We start from the raw sequence: 8,842 nt of genomic DNA, 5'->3' as shown, positions 1-8,842 counted from the left end.
TGTTTGTGTTGAGTGTGGCCATGCCCACCTCCGGCCGCGTCCGCCTCTGGCCTCGCCCGCCTCCGGCTGCCGCTGCTGCGTTGCTCGCTGCCTGTTACTAGTGCAGCGCTGCTACAGTAACATTCAGTTATTGTAGCAGTTGCTAGCTTTTATAAAACAGCATTGGTTAGCCCCCTGAACAACCTCAAAACAACAGCAAAACAAGCTTGAACATAGATAAAAATTATATGGGCGTGTAGTACACCTGGCAGGGTTCAATTCTTTCCATTGGACCAAATTCAAAAGTCGCCTAGATTAATTTCTATAAAAATGACAAAAGTCCATGTTCTGTTAACTGGAAGAACTGAAAAACAGATTCTGGAATTGACATCCAGTAGCACTTTTCAAACGAAGATTTGGAAAGGCAAATGGGCACTAATGTAGATGACCTTGAAACTGTCATGTAGATCATGGAAAGATGATAAAAAATGGTAAAGGGCACTAAGCCATAGGATGGAGAGAACTACAGTTATAGCCTTCGGAAAACAACCAAGTGATGTTTAAAACTGAGGATTTCTCAGACTTAGCCAATTTTCAGGGAATTCCAAATAACTATTTAAATCTTTAAAAATTAATATAAAATAATCCATAACTCGGATGAAAATACTTTGTACATGAAAGTTGCTCAGAACGGCGAGACGAATCCGGATACGCAGCCCGTTCGTCCGCCACACATCCCTAGCATAGCAAACACACAACTTTCCCCCTCCGGTTCATCTGTCCGAAAACGCGAAACACCGGGAATACTTTCCCGGATGTTTCCCCCCTTCGTCGGTATCACTTACTACCGCGTTAGGGCATACCTAGCACCGCGTATTGCCTCATTATGTTTTGTGATGCTTTGTTTGCTCCGTATTTACTGTTTCTTCCCCCCTCTTCTTCTCCGGTAGACCCCGAGACCGGCGCTGATGCCACCGAGTACGACTACGTCACCGACGACCCTTCTCCCTGTACAACAGAGCTTCCAGGCAAGCCCCCCCTTGATCACCAGATATCGCCTATTCTTCTCTATACTACTTGCATTAGAGTAGTATAGCATGTTACTGTTTGGTTACTCCTATTCTGTTGCATAGCCTGTCATTGTTGCTACAGTCATTGATACCTTACCTGCAATCCTAATTGTTTAGTATAGGATGCTAGTTTATCATCATTGGCCCTACATTCTTGTCAGTCTGCCTTGCTATACTATCGGGCCGTGATCACTTGGGAGGTGAGATCACGGGTATATACTATACATACATACATGCTATACAGATGGTGACTAAAGTCGGGTCAGCTCGTTGAGTACCCGCAGGTGATTCCGATGTGGGGGCTGGAAGGACAGGTGGCTCCATCCCGGTAGAGGTGGGCCTGGGTTCCCGACGGCCCCGACTGTTACTTTGAGGCCGCCTAGGAGAGAGGTGGGCCTGGCCCTGTTCGGTGTTCGTGGATACTTAACACGCTTAACGAGATTTTGGTATTTGATCTGAGTCTGGCTACTGGCCTATACGCACTAACCAACTACGCGGGAACAGTTATGGGCACTCGGCGTCATGGTATCAGCCGAAGCCTTCGTGATGTCAGCAACTGAGCGGCCCGCGTCGGATTGGAACGTAAGCCTGCTCTTGTATTAAGGGGGCTAGTTCTGCTTCCGGACGCGTATGCAACGTGCAGGTGTGCTAAGGGCGATGGGCCCAGACCCCTGTGCGCTTAGGTTTAGACTGGCGTGCTGACCTCTCTGTTGTGCCTAGGTGGGGCTGCGACGTGTTGATCTTCCGAGGCCGGGCATGACCCAGGAAAGTGTGTCCGGCCAAATGGGATCGAGCGTGTTGGGTTATGTGGTGCACCCCTGCAGGGAAGTTAATCTATTCGAATAGCCGTGATCTTCGGTAACAGGACGACTTGGAGTTGTACCTTGACCTTATGACAACTAGAACCGGATACTTAATAAAACACACCCAGACAAGTTCCACAGACAACTCGGTGATCGCTTTTCCACAGGGCGACGAGGGGAGGATCGCCGGGTAGGATTATGCTATGCGATGCTACTTGGAGGACTTCAATCTACTCTCTTCTAATGCTGCAAGATGGAGGTGGCCAGAAGCGTAGTCTTCGACAGGATTAGCTATCCCCCTCTTATTCTGGCATTCTGCAGTTCAGTCCATCGATATGGCCCTTTACACATATACCCATGCATATGTAGTGTAGCTCCTTGCTTGCGAGTACTTTGGATGAGTACTCACGGTTGCTTTCCCCCTTCTTTTCCCCCTTTTCTTTTTACCTGGTTTTTGCAACCAGATGTTGGAGCCCTGGAGCCAGACGCCACCGTCGACGACGATTCCTACTACACTGGAGGTGCCTACTACTACGTGCAGACTGCTGATGACGACCAGGAGTAGTTTAGGAGGATCCCAGGCAGGAGGCCTGTGCCTCTTTTGATCTGTATCCCAGTTTGTGCTAGCCATCTTATGGCAACTTGTTTAACTTATGTCTGTACTCAGATATTGTTGCTTACACTGACTCATCTATGATTGAGCATTTGTATTCGAGCCCTCGAGGCCCCTGGCTTGTATTATGATGCTTGTATGACTTATTTTATTTTAGAGTTGTGTTGTGATATCTTCCCGTGAGTCCCTGATCTTGATCGTACATGTTTGCGTGTATGATTAGTGTACGATTGAATCGGGGGCGTCACAATTTGATAACAGGATCACATCATTATGAGAATGATGTTATGGACAAGACCCATCTGTTAGCTTAGCATATTGATCGTTCAGTTTATTGCTATTGCTTTCTTCATGTCAAATACATATTCCTTCGACTATGAGATTATGCAACTCCTGGATACCGTAGGAATACTTGTGTGCTATCAAACATCACAACTAACTGGGTGATCATAAAGATGCTCTACAGGTATCTCCGAAGGTGTTTGTTGAGTTGGCATAGATCGAGATTAGGATTTGTCACTCCGAGTATCGGAGAGGTATCTCTGGGCCCTCTCGGTAATACGCATCATAAGCTTGAAACCAAATGACTAAGGATTTAGTTACGAGGTGATGTATTATGGAACGAGTATAGTGACTTGCCGATAACGACATTGAACTAGGTATGAAGATACCGATGATCGAATCTCGGGCAAATAACATACCCATGGACAAAGGGAATTACATATGTTGTCATAACGGTTCGACCGATAAAGATCTTTGTAGAATATGTAGGAATCAATATGGGCATCCAGGTTCCGCTATCGGTTATTGATCAGAGAGCTGTCTCGGTCATGCATGTCTACATAGTTATCGAACCCGTGGGGTCCGCACGCTTAACGTTCGTTGATGATATATTGTTATATGAGTTATATGATTTGGTGACCGAATGTTGTTCGGAGTCCCGGGTGAGATCATGGACATGACGAGGAGTCTCGAAATGGTTGAGAGGTAAAGATTTATATATAGGATGATAGTATTCGGACACCTGAAGTGTTTCGGAGTGTACCGGGTAGTCATCGGAATACCGGAGGGGGTACCGGACACCCCTGGGAGGGTAATGGGCCTATTGGGCAATTAGAGGGGAGCACACCAGCCCACAAGGGGCTAGCGCGCCCCCTATGGCAGACGCCCAATTGTGGAAAAGTAAAGAGGGGGGATTCAGCCTCTCCCTTCCTTCCCCCTTCCCGCTTTCCTTCCCCCTCCGACAAATATGGTAAGGGGCGCCACTTGGGAAGGACCCCAAGTAGGATTCAGGCCACTTGGGGGCGCCTCCTGGCTGCACCCTCTCCCCCCCCCCCACACACACACACACCTATATATATGTGGGAGGGGGTGCCTAGCACAACCACAACAATTGCTTAGCCGTGTGCGGCGTCCCCTCCACCGTTTACACCCCCATCATATTTTCATAGTGCTTAGGCAAAGCCCTGCGGAGATAGATTCACCATTACTGTCAACATGCTATCGTGCTGCCGGAACTCATCCACTACTTCACCTCTTGCTGGATCAAGAAGGGGAGGATGTCACCGAGCTGAACATGTGTTGAACGCGGAGGTGTCGTATGTTCGGTACTCGATCGGTTGGAGCGCGAAGAAGTTCGACTACATCAACCGCGTTAACAAACGCTTCCGCTTACGGTCTACGAGGGTACGTGGGCACACTCTCCCCCTTGTTGTATGCATCTCCATGGATAGATCTTGGGTGGGCGTAGAATTTTCTTTTGTTTTCCATGCAACATTTCTGAATAGTTGCAGAAGCAGGGGATGCAATCATGTCGCCTTAGTGCTTCCCATCCTGAAGGAGGTCAGTGCACCTGAAGGTGATGGTGGTTAAGATCTTGGCCAGAGCAGTGAAGGGATACATCTATGTATGTCAAATTTTGCGTCAAATGATGGATATTATGTTTAAGAATCGGGGCAGAGTAGTCAGGTAGGAGGAAATGCAGATGGTTATTACAGTGGCGAGGCAGATGCTGACGAGGTAGATGGGAACATGCAAAACCAGATGGAAGATGAAGATACAGATGTTGATATTGGTCATGCTAATAATTCCTACAAGTCGGATGAAGAAGAGAACGCAGAGGAGTTGCGTAATCCTGCATCATGGAATCAGGACTTCTCATCTGCAATGATCGTGAATGATGGCCATGATTCTGCCTCGCAATATCACCACAACAACATCGCGATGGGTGCTATGTATCCAAACAAGGAAGCTCTGAATGATGCAATCATTACATGGGCAATGTCCATGCAAAGGGTTTTTAGAGCTCAGGTGTCAAGTCAGAAATACTTGACAATGGTATACAAGAACAATGATTGTCTCGCTAGGGTGCATGGCTATCTCCCTAACTATGGTACAAGTTGGGTGACCAGTGACTTAGTACATCACACATGTGTTATTCCCAGTATACCTCAAGATCAGGGTAACCTTTTGTCCATGCTTATTGCTCGGTTGCTTTATAGCGAGATAGTGTAGAGCAAAGTGATGGAAGTGAAGGCTATCCAGACAAAAGTCTTCATCAGGTTCAAGTACATAATTTCTTATCGCAAGGCTTGGAGGGCTGAGCACAGGGCCATTAAGACCAGATCTAGTTCGTATTTCGATGCATATGACTCTATTGTTTGGCTCCTCCACACACTTCAGTATCGGAATCCAGGCGCCTATGTCGACATCCAAGACTTGTTCATGCCAGAGTTCCCAACTATGAGGGTGTTGCACCGACTGTTCTTATCTTTTAGTGTATGTATCGAACCTTTTAGTCATTGTCGATCGGTGATATGTGCAGATGGCACTTTTCTCACTAGCAAGTACAAGGGTCAGATCCTGACCGCCATTGGTCAACATGGCCAAAATCAAGTCGTCCCACTCGTATTTGCTTTTGTGGAGAGCGAGAACATTGAAAAGTAGCATGGTTCTTCAGTTAACTGAAAATAGCAGTTGTGAAGGATAAGTTGGAAGTGTGCATCATTCATGACAGGCATGCAGGTATACTCAGTGCGATAAAGATAGTGACAAACCCTGGGCCTGAGGAACAATCTACATGGCAGGACTGCAGAGCCGTTGGTCCATGCGCCATCTGGGGGGGCCAATTTCTTCTCGCGGTTCAAAAATAAGAACAATGTGAGTCTATTCAAAAAACTCTGCAAGCATAACCAAACATGGAAGTACAATTTGATGTGTGACAGACTTAATGTGTGTACACGGACACATGTTAGGGATAGGAAAGAGGCACAAGATGCAGCTATGAGGGCACATGTAGAAGCAGTAGTTGCACAGTTAGCAACAGGAATAGAGGTCGTGGAGGAATATCGACCAGAGCAGATCACACAGAGGAGTTGAGGTTCTGTAGTTTTAGTGGCTACATACCTTGGTATGTGCAACGGCTGCCAGCTTGTGGCGTAGAAGACAACCCTTCTTGGATGCCCTCTATTTTTACAGTTGTGGTCGTCGGAGAGGTTCTTTATAGGTCAACCGAGCATACAAGTTGACGAGGGTTGGCCTTTGCACGATGTTTTTGATGCTGATCACATCGACATGCCTACTTTCGGTATGTGTTGGGCACGTCACAAGGTATGTCCCGTGTTGTAATTTTATTGCATCTTGTTTATGTAAATTATGTTCCTTATGTACACTATGGCTGAAACTATCTTTTGTTTTGCGCAGAGATGCTATGCTAGTGATCAGACAAGGAGAGCCTACACTGCATTAAACAAGCAGTTTGATGTGTACACTGGGGTGATCTGGCAGCCGTACATGCAAGCAACCATAGACGCTAGATACCCCAACGGTATTTCTGAGCTATGCACACGAGATCGGGATTACTGGATGATCGAAGATCATCTTCGATGTATTCATCGAGGAGATGGCACAAGAGAGGGTTATGAGGCAATTTGGTCTTCGATAGTTGGTCCAGCCTCCGCCTATAGAGGCTCCGCTGGAAGCAGTTGTCCACAGGTATGTATAATTATTCAATGTTGGATTTTCTTTCACAATTGTCCATATTGAAGCACTACTTAATTGTTGAACACACAACACAATTTGAGAATCACGAGGAAGGGGGTTAGAGGACCCAGACTCAGTGGCTGCGGAGGGTTTAGTCATACATTACAAAGTGGGAGACTGCGACGACATGGCTGTGGGACGAGAATTTGGGTTGGATCTCGGTGAATTCAATGCCTATTTGCAGCAGTACATGCACGGAATACACATCATTCAGCACTCTCATCCATATGAGATACCTACCCTTGCTACGAGGGATACGTACCCAAGCTATGATACTTCAGGCTCCAAACTGTACACGGTAACATATATTCAACTTATCTAGTGCATCTAGTTGTTACATACTTTGAAGTGCATACGTGCTAATCACCGTGACAATTTCAGGCTGACTTGACACTCAATCTTCAGGAGGATATGTCCAGCTTTTAGCGTTCACTGTCATTTGGACCTCTACTCATTCCTCGGCCTCTCATCCAGAACTAGGTGGCGTGCATTGAGGGGAGCCTGCGAGCTGTCTATCAGGCTATCACGTGCAACATTATTCACCAGCAGCCCCTACAATGCCCCCTGCGTCACTCCACGCACCAGCAGCAACCGTGTCACTCCATGGAGCAGCAAGAACCCACATAGCACCGACATGAGCCGCATCCACATCTAGCAAAGCAGTGAACGGCCAGGCCACCCCTCCTGACCAAGCTGGTAGTTTGGTGTGGCAGCACTAGCAGGATCCAACATCGGGCTACGTGTTTAGGCCACACCCACACCATCAGGGTCCCCGCTGGCCTTCGTGATGCAACCGTAGCCTACAAGTATGTTTCTTCATATTTATTCTTTTCAATATCAATTGGGACTACGTATTTCATCAGTACTTATGTTCCCTCCCTCCCGTGGGAGCCTACAAACATATGGCGTCTATGTTCGGACATGAGGCATCTATTTTCGGATTCGCATGGGATAGTGACCACGAAGGTGGGCAGTACACACAGGATTACATGTCGTAGCACAACGAATGGATGGACATGTATTCGACTCCTCCACCAGGCCCCACACAAGATACATAGTATCACCTGGACGGGTCCAAGCTTTCTCGTAACGTTAGGGTACCCCACAGGTATATGTGTGGTCGACGCCGCCTCCACCACCTCCACAACATGGCTGATACTTGTGTGACATATATCTACCTATGTATGCGAGAGACTTATATCTATCTATGCATGTGAGAGACATATCTCCCTAATAATAAAACATGAAATTCTTCTGGTCGTCCATCACTAAAATTACTCTCGAAGTTGTCATAAATTACCTACTATGCCATCTGTAAGTGAAGAAAACAATTCAATTTTTTTAAAGTCGCCTTGGGGTTTGGTTCTTATAAAGTATTACCTTCATAGAACACAACCTTTAGAAGTACTGCAATGGTATGCCCTTTGATTTTTTTCAAAACTATCACTATTTTTATAGCAAATTCAGAAACTATAGCACCCAATGCAAAAAAAATAAAAACTATGACCCCGTCGGCCTCATGTGGGCCGAAAAGGGAGTTTTCAGCCAGGATTTGGCCGAAAAGGTCTTTTCGGTCGTGCCTTGGCCAAAGAGGTGCCTACCTGGGCCGAAAAGAACTTTTTGGTCAGCAGTAGGCCGAAAAGTCTCTAGGGCCCACCTTTTCATGTTAACGGGTGGTCGAAGCTGCACGGCTCCACTCTTCGGCTTATGTTAGGCTGAAATGGTTTTTTTTATTTTGTCTTATGAATACTGTGCAACCATTGCCCATCTTAGACATTGAAAAAAAATATTTTCGCGCAACCCTTTTCCCTCAATATTTTCCCGCCAACTCTTTCCCTCCATATGTTCCCATCACCTGTTTCCCTCCAATACCTTCCCGCCATATCTTCCAGCCACCCATTTCTCGCCAACCCCTTCCCGCCATATGTTTCCGCCAACCCCTTCCCGCCATATGTTCCCGCCAACCCTTTCCCGCCATACCGCAGTCGTTCTTTCCCGCCATTTTCTTCTCTCTACCTATAAAACCCCCTTCACACGGAGGTGGATAAGCAGTCCAGTGTAGTGTAGTCAAGATGTCTGATTATCCTTTCGATCGTAGTTTTCACCCTAGGATGAGCAGATGTCTTCTGAGGCTAGCCAGCGATTTCGGGATGGACAATAGGATAGTTCCATGGGACGAACTCACCGGTAGTGACACCATAATTGAAGGAGTTGGCTCACGAATTACGTAGGTCTGGGTGGCCTGAAAGGACATATGAGGAGGTATGTAAAGAACTTCTTAGGTTGCATGAAAGGTGGAAGAAGGTAGTGGCGCCAAAGAGTGAAACTTTCAGAAG

Source organism: Triticum dicoccoides, chromosome 4B (assembly GCF_002162155.2).
Source record: "Triticum dicoccoides isolate Atlit2015 ecotype Zavitan chromosome 4B, WEW_v2.0, whole genome shotgun sequence".
NCBI lineage: Eukaryota > Viridiplantae > Streptophyta > Magnoliopsida > Poales > Poaceae > Triticum > Triticum dicoccoides.
The sequence above is the reverse complement of the archived record's forward strand: the minus strand, read 5'-3'. Positions refer to the sequence as shown.